The 22,132-nt window shown below is 39.0% G+C and overlaps 1 protein-coding gene across 4 annotated transcripts in view; it reads right to left on the reverse strand.

The window, feature by feature from the left end:
• Positions 1–22,132, reverse strand: part of LOC146462760 (uncharacterized) — a 121,632-nt gene that overhangs the window by 24,299 nt on the left and 75,201 nt on the right. The gene's annotated exons all lie outside the window — the stretch shown is intronic.

Consider the following 22,132-nt stretch of genomic DNA (forward strand, 5'->3'; position numbering starts at 1 on the left):
GCGCGCGGCCTTCAGTGTTGCTTTCGAATTTTATCATGGCGGCCTGTAGCCTTGTGAGGTCGGTCTCATTTGAACGTTTACTCACCTGGCAAGGTACACATGACATGTAGAATGCATGAAGAATAATCCTCTATGTTTAACTAATGCAATTACTGAAGGAAATTGGAAGGTAAAGCCTTGAAAGCTTCGAGTCATTGGAGAATGACATCTTATGCGATAAGCGATTGAGGACGGATTGAACCGTAAGCATGAATCTGAAAGATTTATTTGAATAATTTGGTTTCCAATATTACCTTAAACTTTGTTAATTTACTTTTGTGTCACTATTAAAATTGATATTTGCTAAAGAATGTTTTGATCGATTCTGGTATCTGTTTAAATAAATGTTCTTATAATTAGCTTGCCATGTTCGAATTCTGGACTCGATGAAGACGCGGGTGTCACAGTTTTGGCGGGCTTTTGAGACGCCGGCCGGTCGGCAGTGTTGCCGTGACTCAGGACTTTAAATTTATGTTGCTTGTTGGTTTTGTTAGTCTCTTTTTTTTTTATCAATTCAACCCCGGTCAGGTCGTTTTGTTTCGTACTTTGGCATTTAAATGTCTTTCCGAGCGAAGGAAAACTCTTGCAATTCGGAGTCGGCCCTAGTACGCTGGCACTGCCCTCATAAAAACTGCGACAAGTTTTACGTGAACAAGAAAAATTTAAACGAACACTTCCGCTTGAATCCGTCGCATAAACCAGACTCTTTGGTGACGACTCGAGTTCGTATTACTGCTAAGGAATGTGCAGAAAAATTCCTTGACGATGAGAAAAACCCATACTCAAATTTTTAAAATCTTCAGCTCCATTACTTAAACAAAGCGGATTACTCTTCAATCATTCTACATGTCCTGTGTATCGTGCGACAGCGAGGTGAGTAGAAGTTCAAATGAAACTGAGTGAAACCGACCGCGTTACTCCGCCATGATAAAATTCGAAAGCAACACTGAAGGCCGCGTGTGGTTGTGGGATACGGCATTAAAATTTCTCTCCCCAGTCCACCGAGTTACGTCACCAGATCACCTGGGAGCCATAGACCTCCCATTTCCAGTCCGTAAATTTTTAAAAACACATGTATTAATTGGCTTTTAACTTAAAGTGTGAAAGCTAAGTTCCTGACTTCCATTCAATAAAAAACTGTTTTAAGAGCAGCTGCCTGTAAGAATCGAGAACTGCATTTCAGCGACCACTTGATCGAATTTCTGATATTTCGTCTGAAGATATCCTTGGATTAACTACTTTCGAAAATCATATTTTCAAGTTCCAAGGTATTTTATTTTTTCAGAAAATTGCAAGATAGGTGCGGTCACTTGCTGATGAAAACCTCGGAACTTTAGGTCAAAGGACGAAACCCTGTTCATGATGTGAAATAACCCAATGAACTTGAAACTTTACACAAACGTAGACCAACTATCCCACTACAAAATCAATACAATCAACATTCCAAACTCGTTGGCTGCTTTCTAAAGCATACGGGTTTGTGTATGCTTCTCAAAATGGCCTTGAAACTAATGCCTATTTTCATTAAAATAGCAGTGTTTCTGGTATGTAATTTTCTCTAAAGTAAATCTCATATCTCGAAAGACGAAGAAAAGAACTTTATTCATTCCAAGTTTCAAGCTCTGTCTCAAACTCTTTCCCACTCAGGGAAGATCGAATATGCGTGCGATACTTGTGACTCGCAATCACATCACGAATTATGAGATCAGAACCGATTCACAAACACTTGACATCTGGAACCCGTGAATGTTTCTAAACAACACATATTGGGCCCTAAAACTAATCAGACTGACTGAAGACAGCCATTCAATGTTTTTCGATCCCAGATTTCTTTCCTATTCTGCTCCAAAAAAATATATTTATTCCGGTCAATTAGCCTACGAAATATGTGCAACAAATTTGTATACCATTTCGATGTCATAGGCAAAAGTAGTGCAAATCAAACTTTATGGTTAAAAACGTGTGACTTTGTTTCTGCCATGTTGTTTTGGGTGTTCGTTTTTAGCAGTGACGGCTCTAATCAATAAGCCAGTATGACAAAACAACTGTAACTCGATATTCACTTAGCTGATCTGGCTGACGCGCACGTAATCTTGGCCAGGCATTTCGGTATGGAATCCTGCGCGTACAGGGCGCTTTTAGAAACTGTAAATAGTGAAAAGTACTGCTTGTGGGCAAAGCTATGACTACCCTGGTGATGAAGACCTTGTCAAGCTTAAGGTTACCCGATACCTTCAGAGGTGTCTGGCGTTTAAGCAATGTAGCGCGTCCAGTTTAAACTGTAGACACCTAAACCCCTATATCAAATTAAAGCTTATAGAGCTGACTATCAAACCATACCAAGAATTTTGAAATAAAATGAATTGTTGAATTTTACACGACCTCTAATTGCGAGCGTCCGAATCACCTTTTTAAAGCTACAACTCAAAGTGAATTTTGTTTTTTGCTAATTTAATTTGCTCCTCAGTTTCCGGACCCAAAGCGCTAAAAAACGTGTCTGCGTTTTGCCATATTCAATCGCAGTAAAAAGTTATAGAGCATTTTCGAAATAGGATGAAAAAAAATGTGGAGTAATCGTACGAAAATCGCTCTCGGAGAAAAAATATTTCAAAAGAAAAAATTCGCAGACACGTTTTTGCTGTTTGTAGGTTAAGGTGGCCGAATACAGTTTTTTAGTGTACAGGTGTTAGAAGACGTTATTTGGAAACTATGTACTTCTGGACGCCCAAAATTGGTATGGTGTAAGATTAACTAAAAAGGAATGTATTTTCGTACGTCTTGTTGAGCTAAGTACCGTTTCCATGGCAACGCAGCGAACTATTAAACGTCCAAAAATAGTACGTTTCCTTTATTTTTAGAAAATGTACTCATTAGGTTTTTTCCATTTTTGTATCCAGAAAAACTCACAAAACACTGACACAGTTGCACTACTTTCATGTAATTTTAACAGAGAAATCTCCTGTAAATATTGATTTTGCATTTTAAGGTTTTGTGAAGATACCCTCTGTTAGATTTGTTTCTCTTTGTAAGCGAGTTACGCTTTTAGGGAACTATTTTCATGCCAAATGTCACGAAATTCTAATGAGCGGTTCCTTAGAAAACAGTTCATTTCCACGAAAACAACTAGTCACAAATTTTTGGTCAAATGCGCATGCGTGGCTTTAATTGGGTTTCATGGCAAAGATGAAAAGCATGTAAAAGGTCTTGGTGAATGACTTTTTTGCCCGGAAAGAAAAGAAAAAGAGTCCAGAAACGAGAAACTTAGTTATTCAGGATCAAAACTTAACTTTATTATCCATTTCATGTGAAACTGAGGGATCACTTTATCGACCGCCGTATTTGCGTACCACAACCCTAGCGCGCGCTTAATAGCATCACTAACAGAAGCTGTAAAGCGCGCGCAAACTGTATTCGGCCACCTTAAACTAGCTACTGTCCAAATTTGAAGGCAAACCAACAAATTCCTTTTGAGTTTTAGCATTTTAAAGTGGCTCCTCCAAGTGAAAAACATTTATTCGAGAAAACAGCGCTAAAATTTCGGCAATTCATTTTATTTCAAAATTCTTGGTTTAGTTGGATATAAGCTTTCATTTGATATAAGGGTTCAGGTATCTACAGTTTAAACCGGACACGCTACATCGCTTGGACGCGAGACACCTCTGAAGACACCTCTGAAGGTACAGTGTAACCTTAAAGAGTTTACAAGAGATGCAAGAGCCCATCTTGCCAGCTTTGGTTTTTACTGCGAAAAAATTCAAATATTAGTTTCATTTTTTTTAACTTACAGTTATGCAAACCCTGGGACGTCGATTTTTTCGCGAAAAAAAAAAAACCTCATCCATAACCACCATCCCCACAATTAAAAATATAAAATTTGTAACTTTGGGAGCATAGTAGTGAATTCCCCGACGACCACCAACGCGACCTCTCCCCTCCCCTGGCGATAAGCATCAATAACATTGTGGTTACTGTTTACTTTCCCAACCTGTTTTCTCCGGCTGTTTCTGCCAGTTTCTTTCAACCCCATGAAAAAGTAATAACATGAAATCTGAAATTAGAAAATGAATATATAGGCGAAATATGGCCCTCACCCGCTCGTGCTAGTAATAAGTTAGTTTCCGTGTTTTCGTGGCCATCACCAGACAGACCAAGCTTGAAAGATTCCCATCTCTTCGGGAATGGAAAGAAACTGGTAAGAACAACGAGAAAACCGGTTCAGGAAAGTAAACAATAACCACAATTGACGCTTATCACCAGGGGGGAGGCGGGGAGAGGTTGTGTTGGTCGTTTGTTGTTTGTGCGCCAGATCGGTGGAGAAAGATGAAGTCTCTCTCTATAGCATTGCAGCTTTGACAAGGGTTGACAAAATTTGTTTGGCTCTGCCAAAAATCTCGACAAATTTTGTCTCCACCAAATTTTGAATTTGGTAATCGCATACGCACTTGAAAACACCAAAATATTTGATAACTACTCAGTGTCAATCACGTTGAAATCGAACACCTTCCTTTAGCTTCCGTTCGCGGGAAAGCATGTTTACATGTGAAAATGTTGCCTCGGCGTATTTTTGCTTGTATTTTTTTTCATTCTTCAAGTCATTCAGTTTTCTCAATAGCAGAATCACGGTCGCCGAATGAATGGCTTCATCAGCTCTCTATGCTACATGTTTGTCCAAACCGATATTTGAATTTTTTTGTCGTTTGTCCAAGGATGCGACGATTACTCGGCTACTTGCTTTCTATAAACACGGATAAAAAATAGTTGTTCTGCAGTTCATGTTCCGGCGAGTATTGAGCGATTGTTAGCTTGATAGTTCTGCTCCAGGGTTAAGTTTAAACGGCTGCTGGCTTTCTTTTTAAACGGACAAGCAAACCGTTTTCCCTAGAACGTTAAACGAATGCAAATTTTTTTAAACCGATAAGCAAACCGTTTAAGCGTTTTCCTTAGAGCGTTAAACGGATGCAATTTTTTTTAAACGGATGAGCATACCGTTTAAACGTTTTTCGGAAAAGCGTTAAACGGATAGAATTTTTTTAAACGGATGAGCAAACCGTTTAAACGCTTCAATGAACCGTTTAAACGGATATAAACGGATGGTAAACGGTTTTGCCGTTTAAACGGAAAAGCGTTAGTGTCCGTTTTTCCAAAGAAGGTCACAAATAGTTAATCCCAGGATGTCTTCAGACGAAATATCAGAAATTTGACCAAGTGGTCGTTGAAATTGCAGTTCTCGATTCTTAGAGGCAGCTGCTCTTAATTATAACCAAAACTTACCAGACATTTCCACCAAAGCCTTTCTGCACATCAAGTAATTTTCCTCAGCTATGGTTGTCTTCAATCTTACAGTGTCCAGGTCGAGTTTCCTCTTAATTTCATCAGTGACAAGATACCTCTCAGCAACTTCACTTAGATGACCAGAAAGATAGTCACTCCACAGATGCTCAAGGCTTTCTAAAGTAGGGCAATGCACAATAATTTCCAAAGACCCTTCCCCGATACTCACTAGGTTCAAATTGTACTGGTCTTTTAGATGTTGAAAATAGGCTCCAACTCGTTCTAGTTCAGGTGTAAGGTTGTGGGATTTCACATATTGCTCTCCTGCAGTTCCCAAAATGTTAAACAGATAGTCCTTCTTTTCATCACTTACATCTGGGCCAGTGAATTCGATTAGAATCCTGAGAAAAGTGCCTGAAAATCAACAAAAGGTCATGGAAATGAGATTGTTTTTAATTACTAACTGATTGTTTGTTCAAGCTTAAGCGTGTGCATATGTGTATATCAAACTATGATGCATGCAGGAAGAACATGACAGAAGCGTTAACAAGAGTTCTCCAAGAGTAATTCTTGATCCAGTTTTTTGAGAGCTCTCCAAACTTCCCAGCTACATCCTAATTCGATATACGCACCAAGAAAAGGCATGAACAAGTTGTAAGCAATATCGCCAGTAGAAATGTACGATAAGCAACTTGGCAAAAAATGAAATGGAGAAAGCAAATCTGTACAAAAGGATCTACGGAATATAAAAAGGTCTCAGCTTTTTTTTGCCATGCTAAAATCTCTATGCTATAAGTACCAATAATCGGCTTGTGGAAGAAAAATATGTCTGGTAAAACAGGTCAAGCTTGATTACGCCAGCAGCGCTCTCAACAAGATTATGATGCACATTAGGTATACTAAATTTGATTGCTCGTCTTCACAACCTTTACCTGCAAAAATCGTTTAGACACCATTACACGAACACACAATATTTTTTTAATGTGCAGTGGATCTAAGTTATTGGTGGAAGCATGATACCATGGAAAATAAGAAAAAAAACTGTCGAATGAAAAGCATTCATTGATTCCATGGGGATTAAGACTATCGATTTGGAAGATGAACGTTTGCGGCTTTCTGTGTTATCATTCGCGGATTTTATATCGTAGGTGACTGGGACTAGTTGGAGCATTTGCTGGAGGGAGGTGACCAAGTTGCCATATTGTATTTCTTCATGATGGCGACAAAAAAAAAAAAAAACAAAAAACAACATCAAACTTGAAAGGAGCTGATCTAGTGCAAAGTGTACAAATAATTTCCGCACTAAATGGATAAGCTATTCTACTTTACCATCTGATACTGAGCTGCAAAAAAGGGTACGCTAAAGTTCTTATGAACGAAAACGTTAACTGAAAACAGGTGATTTGATGCCCTCACTGGAATACAAGCATACAAAAACACAAAGACCAGTTTCCAGACGTTATTTTTACCCATGATTATGCCGCAAAAGTGGCGAAAGTGTATTCCAAAAACCCAAGTGTTGAGCTAAGAAAATGGTGATTCCCTTCTAAGGTTTCCGTATAGCAAGAACTACTACTACTTGTGTACAAGAAGGTTGCTGCTTTCCGCTAACGTGAATACGCTTATTTGTGTTTCCAGAACGTTTCTGTGAGTGCGATACCTTCTCGGCTGAAAACGACGCATTTCACCAAAGGAAATTCAAAAGCAAAATGCCAATTTAGAATGCCAAATCAATAAACTGACAAATGCACTGGCTGAGAACAGTAGTTACATCAAAATTTTGCAATAGCAGCTTACGGTAGCTCAAACTAAACTATTAAACAACCAATACAGAACGTTACCAACACCAACTTAAGCCTACCTAGACCGGGCTCGATGACGTAATATGACGTGGTAGTTGCACCATGGTTACTAAATATTGGCCATCTTAAGTTTCTGGATTTGCCTAAAGCCTCAGGAAAGTGTCGAAATCGAAGGAAAAGTAATCGAAACCAATAAATAAAAAACCAATAAAGCAACACTAACATGAGCTAAACAAATGAAAGTTACAGTTGTAAGGAAAGTACTTTTTCTTCATTTTAAAAGGTGATTTTTTCCATTTTCTAAAAAAAACAAAACTGCCCGTCAAAAATGGGTCGCCATGGTAACAAATGGTAAATCAATGAACACTAACGGACCACATCCAATTTTTTCCAAATACGTTTCTGAAAAAGTCCTGATATTTCGTGCCGTTTACCAGATATTGAAAACACCATTCAGGTTCAAAGTCGCTGCAGTCAGAATGCACCTCTGCTTTCTTGCTCTGATTAAGCCAATTCTGTCGTAGAAAGTTACACTTGAGTGCGTGAGATTTTAAATGCGTTGGCACCGTTAATTACTACTCACTTGTGACACTTGTTTTGCAGGGTCACAGGTCATGTTTCATTTTATAAAGATGTCAATGTCATGTCTAATTCCGACAAGGGACAGATCTCTCACGATGCTTTCATTAAACTAGGGATATGCATTTCATATGACAGGATACTTTCTATATCCACTGACACAGCTAACAGCGTCATAAGAAGGTATGAGAGTAAAGTAGTCGTGTGTCCATTCAAACTGCGTAAAGGATTGTTTACTAAGGCAGCAGTGGACAACATAGACCATAACCCAACTTCCAAAACGTCTCAAGACTCATTCCACGGCACTGCCATCTCTCTCGTCCAGCATCCTACGGCTGAAGAACCAGGACTATGATAGGACAGTTGACACCTTTGATCTATCTCAGTGCTACAAATCTAACAAGGTGGCTCACCTCCCATCATCCTATCGTGACGTAACCCCTGTGACTGTACCTTCAAAGGAATTTTTCCTCCAAAGATATTCGAACGGATTGCTTCTCATCCAATCACTTGAAATTGCGGAAAGGACAAAGAGAAAGACTGGCTAGAGAAAGTAAAGGAACTGCTCTCAAGGGAAGAGTTCTGCGAACATGAATCAGCGTCTTGGGCAGCATATCGTGTCTCGCAATTTCCCCCAACACTCCATTGGCCTGCTGTCATTACACTTCTTCCCATATTTACAGAGAATGCCCCCTCATTAGCGATGATTCTGCAGTACACCATGTGAATCCCGCTCAGATTCGCCTTCGACCAGCCCCTGTTTACCCTGGATAAGCAGATCCAGTGGAGCCTTGCCAGTACTCAAGAAGAAGATCATTGTGTAGTGATGCTTGGTGGGCTCCACATTGAAATGGCAGCCTATAAAGCACTTGGTACATGGCTAAATGGTAGTGGATAGACAGAGGTTCTATCCACGGTAGGTGTAGCTACTCAAGGCGTGGCAGATTCATTTATCACCCCAAGCTAACCACCTCACGAGAACAAGACGTGCAATCACTGATTTTAATAGATCGCTTGGGTCCTGGAATTTTATCGCCGTGAAAGGGTAAGTTTTTGAAGTGTAAGCATTTAAAACTACCAGATTGATCGTCGGATATGAGTATGCTCCTGACTAGAAAGTTACCTACATGTACCTTTCCGGAGATACCGGCATTATCTTGCTACTCTATAATACGAATCGAAAGTTCCTATCTACCTAGCTAGGGTCTAGCTACCTACCTACCTACCTACCTGCGGCTGCGAAGGAGATTGTGTTTTGTGGGCATACTTTAAAGACTGATTGCAACAAGGGAAAATGTGAATTACTGGGTCTTCCTCACATGAGCCTGATTCCTACGCTTCCTCAAGCGAAAGCTCTGGCAGCAGAGACTGTTTCTCCTTGAGTAATCATCAATCGAAATTCGAACTCCAAATAGGCATGTGTCCGGATGAAATGGATGCAAGGTAAATTGTTTTCTTACCATATTTATTTACTTTCAATCGGATTGTGATGCATTTAAGTTGTTTTTTCCTTTACTTCTGATGGTTTTAGGTCCGTCTGCAAGATAGATTGCGGCAACGCTTCATGTTGACGAGTCTCTCAAAATAGAGGCAGAACTTGAAGATCGTCTGAATAGGCAAGTTTATGTACCTGCAAAAATTCCATGAAGGACGAACTGCAAGGTTTCTTTCTTTAGTGACAATTTCTGCGGTTCCTATGTTTCAGCTGCCTTGATTTGGTTGAAAATTACTGCTTTACTTTTTTTTTAAATAATAATTTCAAGTTGAGCTATTTTCGATTGTTTGATCATTTGTTTCGATAGTGGTGTCATCAAAGTCTTGTTGTTGGCTTGTTTCAAGCTCAATGTTCAGAAAAGTAGCTTTGATAAATTAAAAAGGTGTAATATACCTGACCGTAGTGTTTGTTTGAGACTGCCTCTTAATATCTTGGCTTTCTTATGCTAAATTTGTTTGAAGACTCTAAGGACTATAAGTATGTCTTTTTCTAACAACTCGCAATACAGACCGTAGGACCTTGGCATTATTAGTAAGTTTTTATAATATGTTCTCATCTGTGAACGCTTTAAGGATTAACTGTGATATAAAAATGGCGTTTTTATTGTGTTCGACGTGTAGTCTGTGCAACCTGTATTAATAGCGATCACCTAGCCATTCCCCGAGGGTCACTGCTCAATACAGGTTCGACTTTAAGTTTGATGACTTCCAGACAGTAATAAGGGATGACCACTTGATATAGTGCCGCTAAAAACAGGTTCGACTGTAGTTGCTAATTCATACGTGCTAACTAGGTGCTACTGAAGCTGGGTTAAGGAGACATTACACCTAAATGTGAATGAAATTTGAAGAGGTTTTAATAAGAGATAGAAGAAAGAAAATGATTTTTGGGACACCAACAGACAGTTGATACCCACGCAAGAGCACCCCAGGTTGCTAGTGGACTAACTTGGTGTCCGTCTATTAATTTTTAACTACAAATTTTAATTTTAAAACTTCACTAAATCTTCAATATTTCTTATTTCTCTTAATTTTACCAATCCTTCTAGAAAAACTGCTCCTCCCAAATATACCCAAAAATTCACAATACCCCACAACACAGAATCACAGGATGATGATAGGGTTTTTGGATTGCTTGAAACGTGAGCGAGATATTTCCATTAAAGCCATGTCAAGTGACGGAAAAATGGGTGTCATCCCCCCTTAAGCTGCATCTAAGAGGACCACTGTGGTTTGAATGCGACTTTGCCTCTAAATAAATTTAACATTGTGTATCATGGAGTGAGATTATAGACTGAAGAAGTTTGTAGACTCTGACCTGTGACAAAATTAATATAATTACCAAAAAAAAAAAAATGAAGTTCCATACCTGTGACGTCGAAAGTGGATCCTAACCCAATGCTTCGCTTTCTTGTCCCTATTTGGAGAGATTGCTTACTTGTTGGTTTGTCTTTTTCATTGCTTTAAGAGCATAAAATACGATATGTTTGCTCTACAAGACCCAGAGTGCTCGGAGGCTACAGGCATATTAACAATCTTCCAGACTTCCAAACACACTCGGAGTGGAGCCATTTCTAAGTTGTATGCCCTCATACAATCTCACATGTTAATCACTGCACTGTGCTTTGTAAAGCGTAAATATAAAACAAAAATGTAAAGATTGCAATTTGTCACAAATAAAAAGACATTTTTAGTAAAAGGACATAGGAAATGTACGTATAACTTCACTTGGTCAAGATCCTTCTTCTTGCCCAAACAAGTTTGACTAACAAAATAAAATAATGATCTAAGAGCTAGAAGTCTGAGGGTGGGAAAACAATTAGCAAATCTAGAGTTTTCTTTTAGGAGCTAGTCAAAGAATGTATCTGTAGAGTGTTGTGATAGAGCATCTAACATGTCAGACTTTCCATGTGAAGTTGGGTGGTTTAGGTTTTAGTCAGTCTGGTCGCCGCTTGTCCTTGTTCACAAGGAAAATTGGTACTGGTAAATCAATGTTCTCCAGAGGTTTTAGAGAAGGCAGCCCTTTAAATGAAAGTAGCTGGTGCCTGGCAATCGAGTGCCCGAAGGGCACGAGCATCTAGGGGGGTCCGGGCATGCTCCCCCGCGAAAATTTTAAAAAATGTGGCCCCGGAGATGCAATCTGGTGCATTTTGAGGCCAATAACAATAGGAAAAATTGAGGTCATTTTTTGGCAGTTTGTCTCCTGTTTTTATGGAAAAGTATGCAGTCAAGGAGAATCCTACTTGAGAGGAATGCACATAATCATTTATTGACATAAACCGTTATTAGAATGCAAAGTGTTACATTGATTCCAGGTAAATAATCATCAGACATCCTGATATAGGATTGTCTTTGCTAGCAAGGAAACTCATGCCGTGTGAGCAGAAGAGATGCGAGGAGACTGGGCCCGACTACGTTGTGACATGGCTGCCGATTTCTTTGCTCTCGTGTTTACGGCCAAGCAAGGAGCCGTAAAACGCGAAGCCGTGAAAATTTGCATTGGCTTTTTATCAAAATGCTTCCTTCTTCAAATTATAAAAGTGCTCACAAATTTGAAAGCCGTCATGAAGTAAAATTATTTCGGATAAACCAGTGAATTCATCGATCGCGCCACCAGTTGATCGCATGGTAAAGTACACAAACTTAAACTTGGTAATCGGTCAGTATAAAATGCAGACTGCAGATTGCAGACTGCAGACTGGGTATAAAATGCAGACTAGGTATAAAATGCAGACTGCAGACTGCAGACTGGGTATAAAATGCAGACTGAGACCAAAACCGCCTCTTCATCAAATACAGGATACATTTTCAATTTTCAACTTACTCTAGTGTCACGCAATCAGGATACATTTTGAATTTTTTCAACTTAACTTACGCTAGTGTTATACAATCGTCTTTCGAGATCATTTCTCATGAAATTGACATCATTTTAAGAATTTAAAAATTCTTTTCGAAAAGCGTCAACCTTGAAATAAACAACCGCAAAGCATGACGTAATCAATAACGCAGACACATGACCTTTTACTTCGCATGTGGTTGACCTTTTCGCCGCTTTGTGTCAACATGATATCGGCGACATCGGTAAGTGGCAGTCAGGGTGGAGTAAAATAATGCTTTTTGAATAAAATATGCGTTCATGTACTGCTAGAATACTGAAGGTATACAATTTGACTTTGACAAACTTCTTTAATATTCAAAGAAACTAGTTAAAATCTGTCAATGTCAAATTGCCTGCCCCCTCGGAAATCAAATCTGTTTCCTGGCTCATTATAATAATCATGAAAACCGTCATGCATGGGTGTAATAAATATTGTTTACGAATTAATGCCAAGCAATTAAGCTCGAGTCTTCTTTGTGAAGAAAGGGCCTCAGGAAATAAAAGCTACCAAATCGAGATAAGGAGACAAACTGTTAAGAAATGGGTCAAAAATAAGGTCAATAGGCCTTATCACGGTTTTCGACGCCATTTTGACGGGTAGGCAAACAGGCTTGAAATGACAGTGTTTGTATGGAAATCCGATGTCAAATAATTCTCATAAAACATCGCTTCCAAAAAATTCATGAATTGGAAACTTTTTGCACTAGGAAAAGGATTTTAAGAACAAAATTGGAGGGATGTAGCTGTGACAAAAAGCGTCCAGTCATAAATTGAACTTTCCATACGTTTCCCTGTATTTTTTCCCGCGAACTATTTTTAGTAGCAGTTCACGATACTAAAATAGAGACAAATGTATGGAAAGTTCAAAACACGACTGGACGCTTTCTGACACAGCTACATCCCTCCAATTTTGTTATTAAAATCCTTCTCCTAGTGCCAAAAGTTTCCAATTCATGAATTTTTCGGAAGCGATGTTTTATGAAAATTATTTGACATCGGATTTCCATACAAACACTGTTATTTCAAGCCTGTTTGCCTACCCATCAAAATGGCGTCGAAAACTGTGATAAGGCCTATTTCGTGGGAGATGATCTCAGAAACGTGATTGCGTGAGACTAGAGTAAGTTGAAAATTGAAAATGTATCCTGTATTTGACGAAGAGGCGGTTTTGGTCTCAGTCTGCATTTTATACTCAGTCTGCAGTCTGCAGTCTGCAGTCTGCATTTTATACCTAGTCTGCATTTTATACCCAGTCTGCAGTCTGCAATCTGCAGTCTGCATTTTATACTGACCGACTTGGTAATGTAATGAAAAGCTTGGACTTACCAGTTACTGTTCGCTCTTTAGAAAAAAATCTTGTTATTTTTCCTGTCTTAACATCTTTTAAAACTTCCATGGGTTTTCGCTTTGACATCTTCTCGGTTGATTAAAAAAATTTTCTAGCTCGTCTTGTAAGCTTATGTCAAAATGGTTCGCACGCGCTCGACCTAATGACAAAGTACTCCCGCGAAAGCCAGATAAAATCATTTTTCCGCTTAAATTGACAGCTTCTGGTCAATGTACTTCTATAAATTAGTTTTATCAGGATATGTCCGTCTAGTGGTAAATAAAATAACATTTCATACGTTCCTTTCTGTTTAGAAAGCCTTTATTTACGCTTACCCTTTGATCTTGATCGAAGGAGACTTTGCTTGCAGGGTAATTTACGCTAAGTTATCGTTCGCTCCCTTTTTTGTACTTTTTGTTCCTTCTAAAAGAGTCAAGATCAACACAAGTATATTTTTCCGTGGTTTTGTGTAATAAAAGTAGCAGGCGCTTCGGAAGTGAGTAGTCGGCGAAAGCGCCGACAGCCGGCGCTTCTGGAGAACACTGGGTAAATCACAAGCCATAAACGTTTTTTTGGACTCGCATATAGTAGGGAGTAAAGCTTTTCCTACTGAATCTGGGTTACCCTTTAAGTACTCAGTGACAAGTGGCTTGAGAGCAGTTTATCCATAGATACAGTTTGTGGTTTGTGGACTGTGGAGCTAGCTGTTGCTGTAGAAACAGCGAAGAGTCTGGCAAAACCGTGATCAAAGTCTTAGGACAAACTCCACTTTCTATTATCTAGGGCAGCACCACCAACCCTCTCCCGCCTTACAATGTTAAGTATAACCTTTTGTGTATAACGTTTGAGGCTTCCTTTGATAATAGGCAATGATAAAAATTAACATACTTTATGACCTAAATGAAGATCTGTACCTGAGTCAGGAGTGGAAGCTGAACTGCTTCTTCTTCTTTTTCTGTCAGATTGTCGGGAAGATGGCTCATTTTCCCAATCTGTCCTAGTAGCATTCTTTTCTTCGTCAAGACAAGGTTGCTTCTCTGGGAGGGGTGTTGGTATCTTCTCACTACCACTGGAGGGGTCTGTAAAAGCAATCAGATTCCAAACTCAACATACAGCAACTACAGTAGCCATGTAAACTGGTAGCATTACCAATGAAAATAATAACTTCCTCTTCCTTGATCTCGTCACAGGTCATCTCCTACATTATGTTAGGATAGCTTCAAGAAAAAGATAACGGGGGTTAATAAGTTTGTAAAGAACCTGTGGTGCTGCGTCGATGGGGGAGTGGAAACCAATGTTTGGTTTTATTAACGGAGTTGATAACTAAAGGTAATTTAGCCACCAAAAGAGGGCTGACTTTACCAGCGCTAGCCCTTCGTAAGAGCGAATCAAGGAGCTGTGGGTGGTATGTGGTTTATATAGTTGGCACTGGGGCTACGCTATTGGTACGATTGTGGTAATGTGGAAAACATGAATAAACTAATTGAATGAAAAGTATTCATTGATTCCGTAGAGATTGAGAGGGCCCATTAGAGGGCAATAAGACGTACTTGAGACCTACAATTCTGGTCAAAATGTTCAGGTCAGAGGCCTCTGTGGGGCTCACATGGTTCTATTCCCGCCCCCATTTTCCCCCTTACAATGTTGATGACCGAAGACGACTCTAAGTGTGTGATATCCATATGCGTTAATGTTTAACATTGAATAGGGGGGAGGGGGATTACATCCATGAGCGAGAAAATGTTGATTCTGTTGAGGCAAAGTTTGGTGGAAAAACGTTTAAAAAGATCCAAGCATCCGTAACTCAATTGGCCAGGATTGTAGTTTGGCCTGAATTAACTTTGATTAGAATGAAGTTAAGACCAGAAAAAAGAAAGTTACCTAGTATGTTTTCATCGCGTTGGAATGAAATCATTGGAGGTTGTGAAAAGTTCTGCTAGTTTCAGGATTATTTTGGAGAATCTTGAAGTTCTTAAAAATTTGCTTTTCACTGGTTATGTGGGTGAAACGTAACTGTGGATGAGATTAGTTCAATGTATATGACAATGACAGCAATGGAAATACAATTACTTTTACTTTTAGTAAAAGATTTTTCAAATTCTTGTTTCTTGCAACTCAAGATGCCTGCGGTCAAATAGTTTAATTTTTACTTTTAGAATGTCAGTATATGGCAATGATAGGATATATTCAATATTTTAAACTTTAGTACTTTAGGTGTCTGTAGTCAGCTAGTTTAATAGTAGATCGAGAAAACCTTTTAATATTTAGGTGTCCGCAACTAGTAGAGGGGACTTCTCCCTTCAGGTACACAACACCGAAAAGTTAATAAAATCATTCATTCATTCATTCATTCATTCATTCATGGAATTCTCTCATTCTTTTTCTTCTGTAATGTTTGCAGTGCTAACTGTCGGTCAATTTGTTGAGCGCGTAATATAGTCGGGAGAGCAACCGTATTGAAAAATTGGCGCATCTTTTATGATTTGTTAGAAAAATCCTAATCATCCCTACATGAACGTCACAGTCTGAGCAATTGAGAATATGGAACACAGTGGAGTTTTTCACATGCAACAGGTGAGAAATTGTATTTGTGTGAGTCTGTAGGTTTGTAGTGCACACTGGTGGTGCACTACAAATTTCTGAGGTTTCAGAAATTTCCCAGGCGTATTAGTTTTAAGACGGTGAAAGGAATTTACAGAAGTATTAAATTGATAAAGTTCTTTCAATTTTTGCTGGATGAAGGTGCCCCAATACAATACATGTACAGCTGTACGAGTTAAAAGAGTGATTTTCTATGTAGCCGGTGAGAAGATTAGAATTGCTTGGTCTCATTTGTAGAAGTCATGCTCACTAAATGAGAAAGAATTTAGTATTAAAACTAGTTCGGATATTTGAAGGAGTGTCTCTGTGCTGTTTTTTTTTTTTTAACAGTGCGTTGACTGAAAACAGTGTTTTAGTGCTTGAAGTCCTTCCTCTTTCGTCACTGACTCTCCGACAACACATTTCAAGGAGAGCCAGTCCCACAATTTCCTTAGACACCCTGCCATCTTCCCCCACCCCCTCCTCGAGGGGTAACAACAATCAATTTGTTACCAGGTTGCAACCAACCTGGAACCGCACTTGCTCCGGGCAGCCTGGTTAATAACTTAAGAGAATTTGTTACAATAGGCTGTGTCACATACCTTGGTAGTGAGGCCATTGTCTAAAAACAATTGAGTCACTCAGCATATGCGATACAACAGAAGCTGCCATCACACAGGCAAACTGCTTCCATGAATTATCAGCAATTCTGTTCCCATCAGCAAGATCAGAAACACCTTTAACAATCACCCATTCAATTTTCAGATCATGGGCAGCCACAAAAATGCCTAAGACAAAGCATAAAAATAATCAGAAGCAAAGAACACCTATTCACAGCTACATTGTAACCCTACATAATATGCATTGTCAGTAAATTATGAATGAAAACATTAACCAAAACATGGAAACTTCGACAGACCCACCCAGGGAGTGTCAGCGTAGCTTGTTGTCTTCTATTGCCATTTCAGTGTATCACATGACCTCTGCCACTTAAAACTAAATAACTGCATACATAATATCTTAGTAGAGAAGAAAGAAACTTAGTTCACACGTGGCGTCAAAGGGTGGCAACTGACAGATTTTGTTCCAATTGTCTATATCTGTTTTCTGGGATCCAATTGTTTTCAGACATTGGAACTTGAAATGCTACTCACTGCTTTTGCTGACTGCAGGCTTCTCACATAATAGTGAGGCATATGACTTGTGTATATAATTTATCCTGCTCTTAATTGCAGCTAAACTGAGGATGACAAATATCAGGCTTTTCCATTAGACATAATTTATTTAACAGAAAAATTATTACAAAAAATTGTTCTTATTATGACTAGTAGTTCTCACCTTTTCCCTCCATTTCAACAGCATATGCGCTGGGATATAACTCCTGGTGTTGTTTAGCTATATCCTGATCCACTCCACTAAAAATCTCACCATTACAGTGTATGCATATTTCTCGAGCTTCTGGATTTTCCAATGGTGGCTTCCAGCCATCAGCTGCACCTCTAACAAGGTTGGTAATATCTCTGCCAACTGGGGCTCTAAAGGATTCGGTTGTAATCTTAGAAGATATCACCACATCTCCTCTCTGGGTATTTTCCTGTTTCAGGCCGATGCAGCAGCCAACAGAATAAACAACCTTGGGTCTCAACTGAACCACTGCATTTTTGACAACAGTTTGAAAACCACTTGGACCAGAAGAACCTTCAAGACATTTCATCAGAGCAATCTTCAATGGCTCATTTTCATCTTCACCCATGTTTCCAATGAACACATAACCAAGGTCTTTGTGATAACTTTTAAAGGAATTTCTCATGTAAGCATGGCATGCCAGAAACTCACAGTCCTCCACTGTCAACAAAAGGATGTCTACTGGGAGCTGGACAGTACTCCAAGGTTTAGACTTGTTTGGAAGATCTCTAGACTTGGGCACTTTAATGTTGAGATGAGGCGGGGCAGTCCCTGGGACAGCTACAGTTGTTTTTTCTTGGTGCTGATGTTGCATTTTTACAGAGGTTCCTATACACAAGAAAAATTTACTTAGAAAATCAGTAAAGTAAATACAAGGAAGTTTTATAAAATGCTTCAAAAAATCTGCCATGAGAAGAGCTACCCAGAAAATAACACTGATTATTTTTTTCACAAACCTTTTCCTACGACTTGGTGGGGGGAGAGAGGGGGGACACTGACTTCAGTTTGGAGATAAGGTATGTGAAAGACCACCCCAATTTACAAGATCTGGCTTCCCTTGAAATGGCTCAAGTGTCTGTTACTGAACACAGTATTGCAAAGGAATTGCAGGAATACAACTTACTTTGTTAAGTTGTATATAAGCGCATGGGACTTGTAAACACATAATTCATCCTGCTGGTAATGTCCTCTAAATGAAAAAGCTTGCTTTTAAACAAACTAGGTGCAAGTTCATGTCACGTGGGAGGAAAAACTGCGAATTCGAACTTCCTATACTGCATTTTTGTCCAATTTTCACAACCTGTTGAGGTCACCTACTTTTCTCCATTAAACATTGCGGAACAAGTTATGGTTGTTTCTCAACAAAACAGGTTACCATGGCGATGGTATAACCTGTCACAAATACCCCAAATCTACCCCTGAATCTATCCTCACAGGATCTTCAAGGATCTTTGAAGATCTTCATGTAATGTTTAAAACAGGAGCAGCAGTGTTTTATCGGGATTTAAAACCACAAGGCGTAGCCGAGTGGTTTTAGACCCGATAAAACACGTGCTGTTAGTTGTTTTAAATGGCTTCAAAAACATTCCTGGAAAAGCGTATCGAGAGAGCTCATAACAATGATGCTTTTGTGAACGTTGGAAATTAGCATACGAGAAAAACATTAAACACCGCATACTAATAAGGAGGAGACTTTATCGGATATAAAAGCACCGCACGTGATGTTTTACAACCATTTGATAAGTCAATGGGCTTATGAATTATTAATGAGTTTTTGAAACGCCTCCCAGTAGTCTGGAAAGGATGTTTTATGCCTCTTTTTTGCGGGGGAATCTCATTATTTTGCTGGGGAATAAATTAACCCCCATGACTTTATCACCTATTGTCTTGATCTCATCAATAAAATGAGGTGGATTCTCATTAACGTGGCGTTAATTATAGGATGACGTCATGTTTTAGACTTCCAAACACACTCGGAGTGGAGCCATTTCTAAGTTGTATGCCCTCATACAATCTCACATGTTAATCACTGCACTGTGCTTTGTAAAGCGTAAATATAAAACAAAAACGTAAAGATTGCAATTTGTCACAAATAAAAAGACATTTTTAGTAAAAGGACATAGGAAATGTACGTATAACTTCACTTGGTCAAGATCCTTCTTCTTGCCCAAACAAGTTTGACTAACAAAATAAAATAATGATCTAAGAGCTAGAAGTCTGAGGGTGGGAAAACAATTAGCAAATCTAGAGTTTTCTTTTAGGAGCTAGTCAAAGAATGTATCTGTAGAGTGTTGTGATAGAGCATCTAACATGTCAGACTTTCCATGTGAAGTTGGGTGGTTTAGGTTTTAGTCAGTCTGGTCGTCGCTTGTCCTTGTTCACAAGGAAAATTGGTACTGGTAAATCAATGTTCTCCAGAGGTTTTGGAGAAGGCAGCCCTTTAAATGAAAGTAGCTGGTGCCTGGCAATCGAGTGCCCGAAGGGCACGAGCATCTAGGGGGGTCCGGGCATGCTCCCCCGCGAAAATTTTAAAAAATGTGGCCCCGGAGATGCAATCTGGTGCATTTTGAGGCCAATAACAATAGGAAAAATTGAGGTCATTTTTTGGCAGTTTGTCTCCTGTTTTTATGGAAAAGTATGCAGTCAAGGAGAATCCTACTTGAGAGGAATGCACATAATCATTTATTGACATAAACCGTTATTAGAATGCAAAGTGTTACATTGATTCCAGGTAAATAATCATCAGACATCCTGATATAGGATTGTCTTTGCTAGCAAGGAAACTCATGCCGTGTGAGCAGAAGAGATGCGAGGAGACTGGGCCCGACTACGTTGTGACATGGCTGCCGATTTCTTTGCTCTCGTGTTTACGGCCAAGCAAGGAGCCGTAAAACGCGAAGCCGTGAAAATTTGCATTGGCTTTTTATCAAAATGCTTCCTTCTTCAAATTATAAAAGTGCTCACAAATTTGAAAGCCGTCATGAAGTAAAATTATTTCGGATAAACCAGTGAATTCATCGATCGCGCCACCAGTTGATCGCATGGTAAAGTACACAAACTTAAACTTGGTAATCGGTCAGTATAAAATGCAGACTGCAGATTGCAGACTGCAGACTGGGTATAAAATGCAGACTAGGTATAAAATGCAGACTGCAGACTGCAGACTGGGTATAAAATGCAGACTGAGACCAAAACCGCCTCTTCATCAAATACAGGATACATTTTCAATTTTCAACTTACTCTAGTGTCACGCAATCAGGATACATTTTGAATTTTTTCAACTTAACTTACGCTAGTGTTATACAATCGTCTTTCGAGATCATTTCTCATGAAATTGACATCATTTTAAGAATTTAAAAATTCTTTTCGAAAAGCGTCAACCTTGAAATAAACAACCGCAAAGCATGACGTAATCAATAACGCAGACACATGACCTTTTACTTCGCATGTGGTTGACCTTTTCGCCGCTTTGTGTCAACATGATATCGGCGACATCGGTAAGTGGCAGTCAGGGTGGAGTAAAATAATGCTTTTTGAATAAAATATGCGTTCATGTACTGCTAGAATACTGAAGGTATACAATTTGACTTTGACAAACTTCTTTAATATTCAAAGAAACTAGTTAAAATCTGTCAATGTCAAATTGCCTGCCCCCTCGGAAATCAAATCTGTTTCCTGGCTCATTATAATAATCATGAAAACCGTCATGCATGGGTGTAATAAATATTGTTTACGAATTAATGCCAAGCAATTAAGCTCGAGTCTTCTTTGTGAAGAAAGGGCCTCAGGAAATAAAAGCTACCAAATCGAGATAAGGAGACAAACTGTTAAGAAATGGGTCAAAAATAAGGTCAATAGGCCTTATCACGGTTTTCGACGCCATTTTGACGGGTAGGCAAACAGGCTTGAAATGACAGTGTTTGTATGGAAATCCGATGTCAAATAATTCTCATAAAACATCGCTTCCAAAAAATTCATGAATTGGAAACTTTTTGCACTAGGAAAAGGATTTTAAGAACAAAATTGGAGGGATGTAGCTGTGACAAAAAGCGTCCAGTCGTAAATTGAACTTTCCATACGTTTCCCTGTATTTTTTCCCGCGAACTATTTTTAGTAGCAGTTCACGATACTAAAATAGAGACAAATGTATGGAAAGTTCAAAACACGACTGGACGCTTTCTGACACAGCTACATCCCTCCAATTTTGTTATTAAAATCCTTCTCCTAGTGCCAAAAGTTTCCAATTCATGAATTTTTCGGAAGCGATGTTTTATGAAAATTATTTGACATCGGATTTCCATACAAACACTGTTATTTCAAGCCTGTTTGCCTACCCATCAAAATGGCGTCGAAAACTGTGATAAGGCCTATTTCGTGGGAGATGATCTCAGAAACGTGATTGCGTGAGACTAGAGTAAGTTGAAAATTGAAAATGTATCCTGTATTTGACGAAGAGGCGGTTTTGGTCTCAGTCTGCATTTTATACTCAGTCTGCAGTCTGCAGTCTGCAGTCTGCATTTTATACCTAGTCTGCATTTTATACCCAGTCTGCAGTCTGCAATCTGCAGTCTGCATTTTATACTGACCGACTTGGTAATGTAATGAAAAGCTTGGACTTACCAGTTACTGTTCGCTCCTTAGAAAAAAATCTTGTTATTTTTCCTGTCTTAACATCTTTTAAAACTTCCATGGGTTTTCGCTTTGACATCTTCTCGGTTGATAAAAAAATTTTCTAGCTCGTCTTGTAAGCTTATGTCAAAATGGTTCGCACGCGCTCGACCTAATGACAAAGTACTCCCGCGAAAGCCAGATAAAATCATTTTTCCGCTTAAATTGACAGCTTCTGGTCAATGTACTTCTATAAATTAGTTTTATCAGGATATGTCCGTCTAGTGGTAAATAAAATAACATTTCATACGTTCCTTTCTGTTTAGAAAGCCTTTATTTACGCTTACCCTTTGATCTTGATCGAAGGAG

The sequence above is a fragment of the Pavona decussata genome, unplaced genomic scaffold (assembly GCF_977016875.1).
Source record: "Pavona decussata unplaced genomic scaffold, jaPavDecu1.1 SCAFFOLD_185, whole genome shotgun sequence".
NCBI classification, from domain to species: domain Eukaryota; kingdom Metazoa; phylum Cnidaria; class Anthozoa; order Scleractinia; family Agariciidae; genus Pavona; species Pavona decussata.